The sequence below is a fragment of the Pseudophryne corroboree genome, chromosome 1 (assembly GCF_028390025.1).
Source record: "Pseudophryne corroboree isolate aPseCor3 chromosome 1, aPseCor3.hap2, whole genome shotgun sequence".
Lineage (NCBI taxonomy): Eukaryota > Metazoa > Chordata > Amphibia > Anura > Myobatrachidae > Pseudophryne > Pseudophryne corroboree.
This window is the reverse complement of record NC_086444.1, coordinates 181,332,367-181,349,435: the sequence shown is the minus strand read 5'-3', so window position 1 is coordinate 181,349,435 and position 17,069 is coordinate 181,332,367.

Here is a 17,069-nt window from a genome sequence, read left to right as displayed (position 1 = left end):
AACAATGGTTTTATTTTAAATGTGGCAATCATGGTTTAAAAACCATGATTTAAAAAAGTCAGAGTATGTAAAATGCATTTGAAAGACATCACGTTTGTATCCATGCAGTGCTGCGTGTAGACCCAAGATGCAGCCAGCTCAGCAAACCTGGATAATGTGTCTCCTTAATCCTGCAGTCAACAGGAGCACGTGTCTGGAATATGACAGGAGGTGTGGCTTCACAGTGATAGTTAAACAATGCTCACAAATTAGTGCACAATGCGTATGCTGACCTGATCCACTCACTACACTCACTTCACTGTAATCTGCAAATAGATGCAGCAGCAGCAATATTACAAGAATATTATCAGAATTTGGAGGGAATTAAGTTCATCCAGCCAATCAGATATGGCAGCTGCTGTACTTATCATCAGTTTGCAACTTGCACCAGGGGTTGAACGCCCACAAATGATCCCCCTCCATGATCTGCATAAGCGTCTTATTGGTACTGTAGTGATTCTTAAATAACCAAAATGGAGCTGAAATGTAGTGAGTTTTAGTAGTGAGTGGGCCATAGGGGGCAGTTTCAAGTCATGCTTGGAGCTCTGGGAAATGGGAAGCCTCTGCTGCCTCTGTTTCCAAGCTTTAATAAGTAATGGCAAAGTAGCTGGTGCCTTGGCATTTTACATAGACTAATGTACTAATCTTCATAAATGATTACAACTGAACATGTCGCTAGTAAACCCTCAGATTTATGACATAAGCTTGTTGACAAATATTAGCTGTCAATTTGATAGTTTACATGTCTTTTTGGCTCCAGAGAGCAACAAAAATGTGCAGCCTATTGTATCTGCTATACAGACATGTAAGTGGCTTCTGGTTCCTTGTTCCTCGAATCGTGTTTCCATTTATCAGATGTGGAAAGCTACATCTGGAGGACTTCAAGTTCAAGTTAAGTTGTGCGCCTCTGATGAAACATCTGTTATCCTGTGCGTGTTCTCTCGGTGTGCCTGCTGTGAGAAGGGAGAAGATCCACATGCGCATGCTGGGAGTGAGCAAGGGACATCTCTGCTGAATTAAAGGTTACTGTAACTTTGCTTAAGAGGAGCTTACTAAAAACACATGTTTACAGATGTTATAAAAAAGCCCAGAACTTAAAAAAATATTTTGGCATCTGATAACATATTGTATATCTCACATACCAATTTTGTTACATTCCCATATGATAAGCTTTATATACAGTAGAACTTCAAAGACTTTGCAATAACAAAAGTAGCTGCTGCTGGTCTTTTATTACACATTCATTTTTGCACTCTTAAAACATTTCCTGAAGAGATAGCAACAATCAAAGTCTTTAGAGAGTCCTATTCTGAGGTTTAATGCATGTATAATTCTCTCTTTGCTATTTTTGTTTATTATAATGTACATCTGTAATAATTTATTCAGAAATAAAGAATGGTGTGTATATTTGCTTCAATCCCTTTTTCACAATGTGGCAAGATAGCAATGTCTTATAACTCTTCCAGCTCTCTGAAGAAACTGTGAAAAGAATGCAAACATTTTCTGATATGCTTAGGGGCGCCAAGGGACGGAAAGGGGGTTTGTTGGACTCTGTTGCAGGGGCCCGGACTAGGCTTGGGTCAGGCAGGTCCGTGGCACCAGGAAAATGATTTGTGCATTCTTTTTTTAGACTGCTTGGACACTCCTTCACAGATTTGGCCACGCCCCTACAGTACCAGGGTCCGTGGCTGCTCTCAGTGGCCCTGGATATGCTTTGAGTACTTTATGAAAATTAATCCTGAAAATTTACAAATTGTGGATGCATGCTTTATATACTGTATATATTACTAAGTGGCTGTCACGTTAAAATTGAGTCCATGTTGTAAGTCAACCAAAATTGATATTACTATTGAAGCAAAATCAATACAGGCGCTATAGTAAATTATAAACAATGTATAAAGTTCACACTAATATAATGACATGTAGACTGCAGCTCCCATGTAAGGTGTCTGTAACACCTAAATACACAGTATATTTTGTAGATATAATTATACTCATATAACTATATAAGAGAGCGCAAGATGCTGAATAGATAGATACAATTTATTAAAATATTTAAAAGATATATAATCAATCAAACAACATAGTTGCTAAGTATGGAGCAGAGAATCAACTGACCATCGCTGATAACTATTAATAATACAATAATGTCCCATATATTGTAAAAATGGAATATCCAATTGATACCTATGGAAACGATGCAGAGTATTGATAAATGAGATGTCCCGCTTCAAACTCTGTATAGTGAAACAGATCCACCGTAAATTGCAGATACCTCTGTAGATACTATGCTGGAAAGTGCATATTTGGAGTGTCATTTTGAAAGCCGCCTACACGGAGAAGATCGTTGAGATCTCCTAGCCTGCGTCCTGCTTCTCTTTTAAACCCCCACACGCACACGACTGAATGCTCACCGCAGATGTAGTGATATGCAGAAGCCGTATCCTGTAGCACTAGGAAGACCAAGTAGTGCGGGAGCAGCGGTGTGGAGACGATGGCAGGTCTCAGGCGTGGCAATATGCGGACGTTGGCAGGTCCCGGGGGGGAAGCAGACGCGGCTCCAAGGTGGCGGAGATAATCGGCAGTAAGCCCAGAAGCAGGTGTACAGAGGCGGTCAGGACCATAAAATTGTAGCTCCAAGCCTTAACGGTAGTTAAATACTACACATAGCTTGAGTGGAGGCACAACTATTAGGTAACCATCCCAGAATAGAATACATAGACAGCTCTCGTTCAAGGTATTGAGGATAGGGTTACATATATCTACAAAATAACATGTTGTAAGTCACATTATTTTGAGTAACACTTTCCCAGTTCTTGCATAGTCAATGCCAGAACGGGTTTTCAAGCTCACGCTTTACTAGGGTGAGGCAAGCAATGTACTGTAACGTTCAGCAAAGAGGTGCTTTAAGAGAAGAGGAGGCCCGTGTGTTGCACTAGAGGGCTCAGTCTTTACTGTGCATGCGCAGATCACCGGGAAAATGGTGCAGTGGCCATTTTCGCGGGTTTGACTGGCAAATGTCCTGGGGCCTAGAATCCATTTGGTCGACATGACTGTTTCTAGGCAACAGAGTATGTGTAAATGACATTGTTCTGGAAGTGACGTCACGTCTTTATGATTGCAATAGCAACGCGGGATCCACTGCCTCACCGAGCAGATTTAGCTTATATTTCTGATTAACATGAGATCTGTGGAGGCTTATTTTATATCTAGTGCCCTGAGTTTTTGGACCCCCATTAAATATCTAATCATATTATTATGGCCGGATGTCCATCTCTTCCTTGTAACATATAAGGTTATGACCCCGTCTCCATGATGATAAAAGTAAACATATGGACGCAGCCATATTGTAACAGGTGTGATGTATATGTGATTTGTATCAGGATTGGAGGGTGGCAGTATTTAAGGATGGTAATGTTTGGGTTGAGCACACTTACCTTGAAAAAGAACCTGGAACAGGTTTGAAACGCGTCAGTGTGGTGTAGGCGAACTCCGCTGCAGTATCCAAAGGATTGAATTGCCGGAATCAGGATTAAAGCTTCCCGGGTGGCTATCTGGCTGTTTGTTAACATCTAATTAAGAGCTAATACTGGTTCTCAGACCCTCCGGTAATTTTTTTATCTTTTACCACTTACGGATTTCCCCTGCACCTTGTGTGCTCACTGCTGTTTATTATTGTTTTATGGACAACATTGTTTTTATTCTTTGAGTGTTTTTATATGTGGTCTCCATTAAAAACGTATTGCATGAGATATTGGTATATTTTATATTTTTTATGAATACCGGCATTGAAGTTCTGGAGACAACATCTAACAGGAGGAGAGGTTGAAAGATGCCCTTACATGCCTGCTGATCTATATACTACAGGAATGTAACTCGCAAACCATTATATATTGTGAACTTTTTATACATATCCATCTTTTAAGTGGAAGCGCCATATACCTTATCTGTACAATTCTTGTATACTACCCTGAGGAAATTGTTTGTCAAGTAACACTGAAATGTTATTTCACAGCTAGAGTACGTTGTTCTCAATCTTCATGTATACAATGAGTGCAGCCACTGCTGTGTGATATGATTTGACTAAGAGGTCTCTAGCAGGCACCTGCGCTTATCGAATTGGATATTGGGGAGTGCCACCTACTTCTTCAATTAAATATAGATATATAGATACAGTATCTGTGCGCTCATAGTAACAATAGGCAATGGCTGGGATGCATCACACTAATACTCACATGAAGTCCAGATAAATACACTGTACATAGAGAGAGCATTTGTCAGATTAAGCAACAAACAAATAAAATGCAATGTTTTACAGTAGTTCCTGCAACAAGCATCAGTATTTCAGCCCAGTGTCGGACTGGAGCATGAAGGGCCCACCGGGGGTATGAAGTGGTAGGGGCCCATGATTGGAGGTGTGGCCAACCTCCAAAGGAGGTGTGACCAGCCACCACAGAGGTTTGGCTAACCATTATAGAGTGCCTGGTCTGGACTCCTTGATAATTTATATAGTAATTAATGCTAGTGCATGCATCATAATGTGCCAGATTAATGACCGCAATGTACTGTAGAGAATACACCATAATCCTATGCAGTATAAGGCAACATATGTATAATATATAATTCAAGTGCACAGTCTAGAACCTGATCCCTAGAGGAGGAGGGGCCCCCAGGCAGTGGGGCCTACCGGTGGTTTCCCCTGTACCCCTGTGGGCCAGTCCGAACCTGTTTCAGCCTATCCAGAGTTATCTTAAGATAGCCACCAGCCTTTGTGGGATTTGCTCTGGCTTTGTATGTTAAGCTGTGCTGGTAAATATGATGATAAAGGCCAGGATGGGCAGAAACGTCGATACTTGTTATGGTAACTATGTAAAATGGTTGCAATAGCAATTTTTCCATATTTTTTCTGTGTGTTCTCTCTCAGAATGGATTTGAATGGTCATCACAAGAAGGAATTGTGAACGTATTGCCTACATTTTAAAATGTCCTAAACAAAATTATGTAGCATGCCATCCCGTAGTAGGGCAAATTTCTGCCTTGTGCCATCACCACAGAGGCAGCAGGGTCACCGGAAGAAGAGCAATGTCCTAAGCATCCTAAGGACGCTCTTGACTGCTCTACAGGCTGCAGGGTCTGTTCCAGGAGCGTTCTAAGGATACTTTGGGCAGCTCTGCAGCAGTTCTACAGGCAAGCCAAATGCAGGTGCTATGGAGCAGCAAAGGTGCCCTGTGCCCTACAAGCACACCCCTAATTACAGCCATGGCAGCATGTGCCTGTAATAAATGAATCTGAAACAACTGTCATAAGCAAAAACCTTTGAGGAGCAGTAAAATTCAGGAAGGTAACTAACGTTATACTACTGTACTGTTCTATCTGTGAATACTGAAACTGGTGTACATTCAGGAGATTAGAAAGTGTCTGAAGGTGCAAATTAAAAAAGTGTCTAAATTTCCTGCAGATAAAAATAATAATAATAATAATAATAATAATACTGTAACAATTTCTTTAGATGCAAGAACTTATTATACTGTATTTGTAACTAGTACAGAGGATAATAATTAATTATCAGAGAGCGCATATAGCTATTTAGCTCAAATTTATTGCATATATAGAATAATAAACATAAATAATGATGGATACAATAGATAGATACAAATAAATATAAAAGTAAACACATGTACATAAAAAATATACAATCAATATACAATCAATAAAAATGCCCCCTGCTGCAGCGGATACCTGGACGCTAATCTTATGTCCAGATTTGTAGTACTTGGTATAATCTTGTTAACAATTAGAGAGTCCCGAACGGTATACCGTCCAATTTAAGAACACTTTGATGCCTGTTGTTTAAAATCAGCTGTAGATGTTTTTCACTTGTTAATAAAGGTCTCCTTGTGTATCTAATAGCAACAGGCTTCCCACTCCGTTAATTATTGCAGCTGAACGGCCAAGAACTTTAGATGCTTATGCTCCGGTATCTGTGTCAAAGTGACCTTTTCCATTCATTCTCACTGTGCTAATGGGCCATAATAGCAAATGTCCACTTTATACTCACAGCCAGGAGTATATCCTTTAATTGTCCGTGGACGGCCCCCGTTGTAGGTCTCAGTCACAGTTGCGGGGAAAGCACCTTTAGCGAGGTGCACCGGAGAGTCTCCACAGCCGATCAGCATGCAAATGGAAAATTCAGGAAGGTAACTAACGTTATACTACTGTACTGTTCTATCTGTGAATACTGAAACTGGTGTACATTCAGGAGATTAGAAAGTGTCTGAAGGTGCAAATTAAAAAAGTGTCTAAATTTCCTGCAGATAAAAATAATAATAATAATAATAATAATATTAATAATAATAATAATACTGTAACAATTTCTTCAGATGCAAGAACTTATTATACTGTATTTGTAACTATTTTAATCTCCAGCCTAGTATGAAGGCTGCTGTAATTCTCCAGGATGGGTGTAAAGTAATAAAATAGGCTTTAATCTAGTGTTGGAGGCTGCTTCTGCAGGGTGGGGCCAAGGACTAATATAACTTGAATGCCCAGTTTAAGGTACGAGGGGACAAGTCAAACAAGATATCCCCATCCAGCCTTGAGTTTGGTGAATAATGTAATGAAGAGTAATTGTCCCAAGCCTAGAGCTGTCCGTCTTGGAAGCCATGGAGTATAACCAATATGACCCACAGTCTATTGTTTAACTCGCTTTCCGATGGCGGTAGGGTGGGATGGGGAAAATGATGCCCCATAACACACATTGCTCTAGGGGTGCTCAGGCTTATGTGTGACTAGCTGTGCTACCCGTTCTTCGCACGGGAGTTTCTGTTGTAAATATAAATGAGCGTTAAACATTCGGTAAATCTATAGAGATGTAAATCAGAGACGTCTTAATGTAAGTAAATATTAAACCATGGTTCTTGGCGTTACCCGAGCAGCACCCGTTGCAGATATGGTAAAGAGTGACAGGACCATTTTTGTAGTTTATTAAATTCTACACACTGGAGGTGCAATCCAAATTTTCATCTGATTGTCCGTTTGGGCATTATTGTTTACGCAACATAAGCCATGCATTGTTAATGATGTCATTATGTCAAACCCCTGTTTATCCCTGTAGGGGAGGTTTATTAAAATTCTAATTACATAGTTTCCTATTTCCCACCTGAAGAATACCTATGTTCAATTTCAGCTTCCTAACCTATCGGAAGTAAAATAATTAGTGATGAGTGAGTGAGTGAGTGAGTGAGTGAGTGAGTGAGGGCTTTCATTTTTTGTAGTTTATGAAATTCTAGTCTACACACTGTAGGTGCAATCCAAATTTTGATCCGATTGTTTGGGAGTTGTCATTCTCGCAACACAAGCCACCCATCGGTAATTATGTCATTATGTTAACACCCTTTTCAACCCCGTAGGGGAGGTTTTTAAATTCTAATTACATAGTTTTCCTTTTTCCCACCTGAAGAATACCTATGTTATATTTCAGCTTCCTAACATATTGGGATGTAAGAGAATTAGTGATGAGTCATTGAGTGAGTGAGGACTTTCACGTTTATGTATATAGGTAAAAGCTAACAAAAGCACCATTTTAGTTAATCTGATTCAATGAAAAAATATACAGTTTAGTAATAAACAAAAGATTATCAAAGGTGGAAAATCTCCTTTAAGATGGAACCTAAAGTTCTATAACTTAAAAACACATCTATTTACAGATCCATCAGAATACCCCACACTGGCTGGAGTGCATCAGGTTACCGTACAGTATGTCATGCATAGTAAGTAAATTAATTAAATGTATTTCACTGTAAATTGTTATGGGAATACAGCCTCTTGTTTAGCTTGAGTTAAAAGATGCTGGAATTGTATTCCTTAGTAACAAAAAACATGCATATACATACTGTATAGACAAGCAATAACACAGAAAACCTGTCTGAACATATGTTTATTATAAACATACTACCACAACACAGATTTATTCTGTTGGGGGGGGGGGAATTATAGAGAGAGAGAGAGAGAGAGAGAGAGAGAGAGCAGTGGCAAAAGTGCAGAAGCTGGCACTCCCTATATCACACCCAGTGCGCCCATGAAACCCAGTTGCTAAGCAACCTATGTATACAAATTAAAATACTGTAATGACTGAAATACAACTGCTGTAAAAACAATGTAACAGGGATATTAGTAATGAAGCGACTTCTGTCTAATAAACAGGACAAAAAAGGTAAATCTTTCCCATGTTCGTCTGAGTTTTCTATGGTAGGTTTCTCCAAGTATATACTTACTACAAGCTGAAACTCTTCATCAGTAGGCACTTGTACAGTTACAAAATAGAGCAATGGGGAGGAACTGCAGCAACAATGACATGTCTTCTTGCAGCCAAGATAAACAGGAAGTGGCAAGTGAGCATTGAGATGTGCAGTTTGTCATATATTGTATATGTATATTTACATGTCGATTATAAGTATCTTACAAAGTACAGTAATTTCTCTTAAAACATATCATAGACCATCAAAGAATATTATATGATTTTTTTTTGTTTGAAGCATAATTGTTTTAACACATCCATCCATCCATCCATCCATCCATCCATCCATCCATCCATCCATCCATCCATCCATCCATCCATCCATCCATCCATCCATCCATCCATCCATCATTACTGATAGTGGAAAGAGAGGAAATAGTAATAATACTATTTTATTTATTTTCCATAACAGAAAATGCTCAAGTTGTATTCAGAATTTAGTGGGCCCAATAGCAACAGTTTGAAGGAGCCCTATATGCCCTGGTACACAGGGCTGTTAGCATTGTGGACCCCGGGCAAAGCAATGCACTGGGGCTCCTACCCACCCATTCACGGGAATAAATGAAAAGAAAAATCATAACTTACCCCACCTGCAGTCCTGCGCCATCTCTCCACATGCTTCCATACAGTGAATGGCTGTCAATACTCTGGTGGATATATATATATATATATATATATATATATATATACAGACACAAATTTCAGAATTGTTTAACTAGCACCCTCAGCCTCACAAGATTCAGCCGTCTGCAGCATGCAGAATCAGCATTCAATGCTGGATCTTATTTCACAGTCCAGCACCTGCAGTGGGTGCACCATCGCTTGCTGCAGTGGCTGAGCAGTACCAGGTGAGAGCCATCCTGTCCCCTATTGCAGGTGTTTGTGGGGTTCCTGGGACAGAACCGATTAACTCTGGAGTCAGCAGCGGGTGTGCCGTAGAGCTCCATTGGAAGAGCAGCTGTCACACTTTGATCCCGCTGTGAATCAGACAGGTGTTGCTGTACATGCAGATGCCCCTTCTGGGAGTTCCACCCCACCCCTGTACCTATACGTTAAGATGGCCCTGTCGGTATGGAGCGCTCTAAAGCTCTGGGCCCCATAGCAATGACACCTCCTGCACCCACTGTAGCTGTGCCCATGGATAGATTTAAATTCAAGCTTTAATGTCACATTTTATAATTTCGTTATCACATATTACTGAACAATTTGTGGGATTTATCATATTTGTGTATCTAATTATAAGTTTGCTTGTAAAATGTTATTAACATTAGTGCCTGTTTATTTCAATGGCTTAGTTAACATACTGTATAAATTTGTGATTGACACCATTAAATCCAAACAATGCACATACAGTATTGGAATAGCTAATGTAAGATCCAATAATTTAGTAATTACTATCCCTACACAAGACAATATTGTGTTCTATATTCAGTATACAGTACACATAGTATGAATATTTCTAGAAGTAGTATGTTTTACAGTTGTACACAACATTAACAGGAGGATCAGGATCTACTGTATAATGATAACAACATGAGCTAGGAATTCCTAAATAAATAGCTTTCAGACTAAGCAGGAAGAAAGTCACGTAGTTGAGGATTACAGGAAAGGTTCTCATTCACATTTTTTATTTCTGTACAAAGTTCATTAAAGTTACAGGAATGTCATCCATCAGGCTTCCGGTAATTATCAGAATGGGAACTGATCTAACATTTAATAATAAGACTGTGGATATTTAATGGTCTATTTATTATTGCTGTCAGTATAGGCATGAAAAGTATTATTTGTTATTGTGGCATCTTGCAGCAATAAGTAATGATTTACCGATGCAATTTAAAAAGATACTTGTGCCGGTACAATGGCCCCGACAATAGCCCATATCTGCAAAGATAAGTTAAGTGATAGCCTTCATTATCACTTTACTTTCAAGTTATGATCAGGCTTAACTTCTAAATATACAAATTTTGAATATAGCTTGGGCGCTACCACCTTAAACACATATGAACAAAGTTAATAGATGAAAAAAGTCTACGATATTGTCCCAGCAAGATTTCCTTATTCTTCCACAGGTCCACCTTTCTCCAAACAATCCTCACATCAAAGAACGTCCTGTGTAGTAAATGTCCTCTCCAGTCAGCAGCTGAATGATCTTGTTGGTGAGTTCCTGGAACTTCTGGTCACTGTGTCTCTCATGTATCAGTGAGTGAGGTGGAGGCACCGTGATGGGGCTCAGGGACCTGCTCAGTCCTCCTGACACATGAGCATGGCTGCTGGGTGTCTCACGCTCACCAGATGTCTTCTTCACACCTCTGCTGCCAGACACAGCAATGGCTGCTCTCTGCTCCTGCTGCCTTGTGGGAATGATAGAAGGCTTAACTTCTGTGCAAGTGTGGCCAATGTGCAGTTCACGCCTTCCGTGGTTACCCACTACCCAGGTGTATTGCAAAGATCCCTCTCCAGTGGAAATGTAGCCTATAATATATGCTGTTAGTATTAGGTTCAAACTAGAGATGAGCGGGTTCGGGTTTTACTCGGATTTACTCGGTTCTCAAAACGACATCTTGTTGGCTATCCAAAACAAGAGACATCCGTGAGCCAATAAGATGCCGTTTTGAGAACCGAGTAAATCCAAGTAAAACCGAACCCGCTTATCTCTAGTTCAAACTGTTAGTTATCAGGGCCAAACTGTAAAAAGCTGTTCTTTTTGGAGCTTGATAACTTGGCCCAAAGTGCAATTCTCTTTAACAATAAGGAATGGCATGCTTTCACTGATGGAACTATACATTCTGTATTATACCTGCAAATTCTACAGGTAGACGCTAGGGTGAACAGATGGTTTATTCTTCAACAAGAAAACAACCCTAAACCTAACCCATTTTGTAATAGCCAAAGTCAAAGCCTTAATACAAATCTTGTGGCAGTACCTGAAATAGGTGTTCATGCAAGAAAGTCCACCAACATCAGGGAGGCAAACAGCAAGTGGCCCCCGATGTCTACTAAAGTATTGCAATGGAAAAATGAGCGTGACAAAAACTGTGCAGTTTTACTTGAGTGCGGTTTATGTAGGCAATAACATAAATAAAAAAAATATTATGACAAAGAGTTATAAACAATTGTACAAGCATCATCGTTGGGGGGGGGGAGTGATTATGTGATCCATGTAATTCAGTTTCCCTAATTGTCCCATTACAGTCCTGGTTTTAAGGATATCCATGCTTGAGTCCAGACTGTTAAATCAAATTTCTTCATACTAGTTTGTTTAGCAGTCTGCTGACACTGTCCACCAGGTCCGTTATACAGTATATTATATTAATATATAAGCACTAAGCAGCAGTATGGTAGGCCACGGCTGTACCTACCTCTGTGTCGTCAGTGCACTCGTCGTCCATAAGTATAAGTAATACTATACTATCCATCCATCTACATTGTATACCTGTGGTGGTTTTTTTTTCTTTCTTCATACTAGTTTGTTTAGCAGTCTGCTGACACTGTCCACCAGGTCCGTTATACAGTATATTATATTTATAAATAAGCACTAAGCAGCAGTACGGTAGGCCACGGCTGTACCTACCTCTGTGTCATCAGTGCACTCGTCGTCCATAAGTATAAGTAATACTATACTATCCATCCATCTACATTGTATACCTGTGGTGGTTTTTCTTTCTTTCTTCATACTAGTTTAGCAGTCTGCTGACACTGTCCACCAGGTTCGTTATACAGTATATTATATTTATATATTAGCACTAAGCAGCAGTACGGTAGGCCACGGCTGTACCTACCTCTGTGTCGTCAGTGCACTCGTCGTCCATAAGTATAAGTAATACTATACTATCCATCCATCTACATTGTATACCTGTGGTGGTTTTTTTTTCTTTCTTCATACTAGTTTAGCAGTCTGCTGACACTGTCCACCAGGTCCGTTATACAGTATATTATATTTATATATAAGCACTAAGCAGCAGAACGGTAGGCCACGGCTGTACCTACCTCTGTGTCGTCAGTGCACTCGTCGTCCATAAGTATAAGTAATACTATACTATCCATCCATCTACATTGTATACCTGTGGTGGTTTTTTTTCTTTCTTCATACTAGTTTGTTTAGCAGTCTGCTGACACTGTCCACCAGGTCCGTTATACAGTATATTATATTTATATATAAGCACTAAGCAGCAGTACGGTTGGCCACGGCTGTACCTACCTCTGTGTCGTCAGTGCACTCGTCGTCCATAAGTATAAGTAATACTATACTATCCATCCATCTACATTGTATACCTGTGGTGTTTTTTCTTTCTTTCTCCATACTAGTTAGTTTAGCAGTCTGCTGACACTGTCCACCAGGTCCGTTATACAGTATATAATATTTATATATAAAGCACTAAGCAGAAGTACGGTAGGCCACGGCTGTACCTACCTCTGTGTCGTCAGTGCACGCGTCGTCCATAAGTATAAGTAATACTATACTATCCATCCATCTACATTGTATACCTGTGGTGGTTTTTTATTCTTTCTTCATACTAGTTTGTTTAGCAGTCTGCTGACACTGTCCACCAGGTCCGTTATACAGTATATTATATTTATATATAAGCACTAAGCAGCAGTACGGTAGGCCACGGCTGTACCTACCTCTGTGTCGTCAGTGCACTCGTCGTCCATAAGTATAAGTAATACTATACTATCCATCCATCTACATTGTATACCTGTGGTGGTTTTTTTTTCTTTCTTCATACTAGTTTAGCAGTCTGCTGACACTGTCCACCAGGTCCGTTATACAGTTTATTATATTTATATAGAAGCACTAAGCAGCAGTACGGTAGGCCACGGCTGTACCTACCTCTGTGTCGTCAGTGCACTCGTCGTCCATAAGTATAAGTAATACTATACTATCCATCCATCTACATTGTATACCTGTGGTGATTTTTTTTTCTTTCTTCATACTAGTTTAGAAGTCTGCTGACACTGTCCACCAGGTCCGTTATACAGTATATTATATTTATATATAAGCACTAAGCAGCAGTACGGTAGGCCACGGCTGTACCTACCTCTGTGTCGTCAGTGCACTCGTCGTCCATAAGTATAAGTAATACTATACTATCCATCCATCTACATTGTATACCTGTGGTGTTTTTTCTTTCTTTCTTCATACTAGTTTGCTTAGCAGTCTGCTGACACTGTCCACCAGGTCCGTTATACAGTATATAATATTTATATATAAGCACTAAGCAGCAGTACGGTAGGCCACGGCTGTACCTACCTCTGTGTCATCAGTGCACTCGTCGTCCATAAGTATAAGTAATACTATACTATCCATCCATCTACATTGTATACCTGTGGTGGTTTTTTTTTTTCTTCATACTAGTTTGTTTAGCAGTCTGCTGACACTGTCCACCAGGTCCGTTATACAGTATATTATATTTATATATAAGCACTAAGCAGCAGTACGGTAGGCCACGGCTGTACCTACCTCTGTGTCGTCAGTGCACTCGTCGTCCATAAGTATAAGTAATACTATACTATCCATCCATCTACATTGTATACCTGTGGTGGTTTTTTTTTCTTTCTTCATACTAGTTTAGCAGTCTGCTGACACTGTCCACCAGGTCCGTTATACAGTATATTATATTTATATATAAGCACTAAGCAGCAGTACGGTAGGCCACGGCTGTACCTACCTCTGTGTCGTCAGTGCACTCGTCGTCCATAAGTATAAGTAATACTATACTATCCATCCATCTACATTGTATACCTGTGGTGGTTTTTTTTTTCTTTCTTCATACTAGTTTGTTTAGCAGTCTGCTGACACTGTCCACCAGGTCCGTTATACAGTATATTATATTTATATATAAGCACTAAGCAGCAGTACGGTAGGCCACGGCTGTACCTACCTCTGTGTCGTCAGTGCACTCGTCGTCCATAAGTATAAGTAATACTATACTATCCATCCATCTACATTGTATACCTGTGGTGGGTTTTTTTTCTTTCTTCATACTTTTTTAGCAGTCTGCTGACACTGTCCACCAGGTCCGTTATACAGTATATTGTATTTATATATAAGCACTAAGCAGCAGTACGGTAGGCCACGGCTGTACCTACCTCTGTGTCATCAGTGCACTCGTCGTCCATAAGTATAAGTAATACTATACTATCCATCCATCTACATTGTATACCTGTGGTGGCTTTTAGTTGTGCGCAAAATATGGAGTACAAAAATGTGGAGGTTAAAAAAATAGGGAAAGATCAAGATCCACTTCCACCTCGTGCTGAAGCTGCTGCCACTAGTCATGGCCGAGACGATGAAATGCCATCAACGTTGTCTGCCAAGGCCGATGCCCAATGTCATAGTACAGAGCATGTAAAATCCAAAACACAAAAGATCAGTAAAAAAATGACCCAAAAATCAAAATTAAAAGCGTCTGAGGAGAAGCGTAAACTTGCCAATATGCCATTTACGACACGGAGTGGCAAGGAACGTCTGAGGCCCTGGCCTATGTTTATGGCTAGTGGTTCAGCTTCACATGAGGATGGAAGCACTCATCCTCTCGCTAGAAAAAGAAAAGTCTTGCGGCAAAAGCACAGCAAAGAACTGTGCCTTCTTCGAAATCCCAAATCCCAAAGGAGAGTCCAATTGTGTCGGTTGCGATGCCTGACCTTCCCAACACTGGACGGGAAGAGCTTGCGCCTTCCACCATTTGCACGCCCCCTGCAAGTGTTGAAAGGAGCACCCGCAGTCCAGTTCCTGATAGTCAAATTGAAGATGTCAGTGTTGAAGTACACCAGGATGAGGATATGGGTGTTGCTGGCGCTGGGGAGGAAATTGACATGGAGGATTCTGATGGTGAGGTGGTTTGTTTAAGTCAGGCACCCGGGGAGACACCTGTTGTCCGTGGGAGGAATATGGCCATTGACATGCCTGGTGAAAATACCAAAAAAATCAGCTCTTCAGTGTGGAAGTATTTCAACAGAAATGCGGACAACAGGTGTCAAGCCGTGTGTTGCCTTTTTCAAGCTGTAATAAGTAGGGGTAAGGACGTTAACCACCTCGGAACATCCTCCCTTATACGTCACCTGCAGCGCATTCATAATAAGTCAGTGACAAGTTCAAAAACTTTGGGCGACAGCGGAAGCAGTCCACTGACCAGTGAATCCCTTCCTCTTGTAACCAAGCTCGCGCAAACCACACCACCAACTCCCTCAGTGTCAATTTCCTCCTTACCCAGGAAAGCCAATAGTCCTGCAGGCCATGTCACTGGCAAGTCTGACGAGTCATCTCCTGCCTGGGATTCCTCCGATGCATCCTTGAGTGTAACGCCTACTGCTGCTGGCGCTGCTGTTGTTGCTGCTGGGAGTCGATCGTCATCCCAGAGGGGAAGTCGGAAGACCACTTGTACTACTTCCAGTAAGCAATTGACTGTCCAACAGTCCTTTGCGAGGAAGATGAAATATCACAGCAGTCATCCTGTTGCAAAGCGGATAACTGAGGCCTTGACAACTATGTTGGTGTTAAACGTGCATCCGGTATCCGCCGTTAGTTCACAGTGAACTAGACAATTTCTTGAGGTAGTGTGCCCCCGTTACCAAATACCATCTAGGTTCCACTTCTCTAGGCAGGCGATACCGAGAATGTACACGGACGTCAGAAAAAGACTCCACAGTGCAGGGCCATCTTTTCATATGGGCTCAATGGGCTCTTGCCCAAGGGCCCCAGGAGTCTAAGGGCCCTAGGCTGATAGCTGAGGGTCCCCTCTTTCCAGGGGTACCAGATTTTTTAAAATCGGCCCTGGGGAACCGGAGATATCTGACTTCGAAGCAGTGGTCCCCATCCAAGACTGTTAATTGCTCTTTCCAGCCAGATATCTCTGGTTCTGTCTAACTTAGAGTTTTTTGAGGATATTCTCCAAAATATGGGACTCCCCCTTTCAGTGGACATTGGTAGCTTGTCTCTTCTATGCCCAGAACCAGAGATATAAGCCTTCAAGCAACTGATCCCTGCTTCAGGTCCACACATCTGGTTTGCAGTTTTATACTTTTGCTGGTGGATTGCTCTGGCTCCTGAACTCTGATCCCCAAGTTCCCAGAACTTCTTGAAAGGTGGGACTCTCTAGTTTTTTTTTTATCGCTTTCAAAGCTAAGAAATCTATTTCCAGGAACTGGAGATATCTGCAGTCAACCAAGCCTCCCTCCCACCGAAAATGATGAATATTAAGTCCACTCCACTATCCACCCCTCCCCCGCGTATTACACACCCTTTACCACCCTGGAAGTTATGTAAAAGGGCCCCTTTATTCATCCCAATGCCTCTTCTACAGTTTAGTGTTCTCCCTTCCACCCCATCTTACACCATCTGTGCAGTAAAGGAGTAATTAGCAGAAATGACTGCTCCAGGTCCTACATGCTGAGTGGCAGATAGAACACCCGCTACCGCTCACGGGACATCAATGCTGCGGCTGATAGCACCTCCCACCCCAACCGCTGGAGGATGGGTCGGGGGCCCAGTGCATCGCTGTGCCCAGGGGCCTACACTGCTGTTAAGACGGCCCTGCCACAGTGTCCTAAAAAATGCAGTTGTACCCAATGTCCACTTAACCACGGACATGTGGACAAGTGGAGCAGGGCAGACTCAGGACTACATGACTGTGACAGCCCACTGGGTAGATGTATTGCCTCCCGCTGCAAGAACAGCAGCGGCGGCACCAGTAGCAGCATCTCGCAAACGCCAACTCGTTCCTAGGCAGGCTAC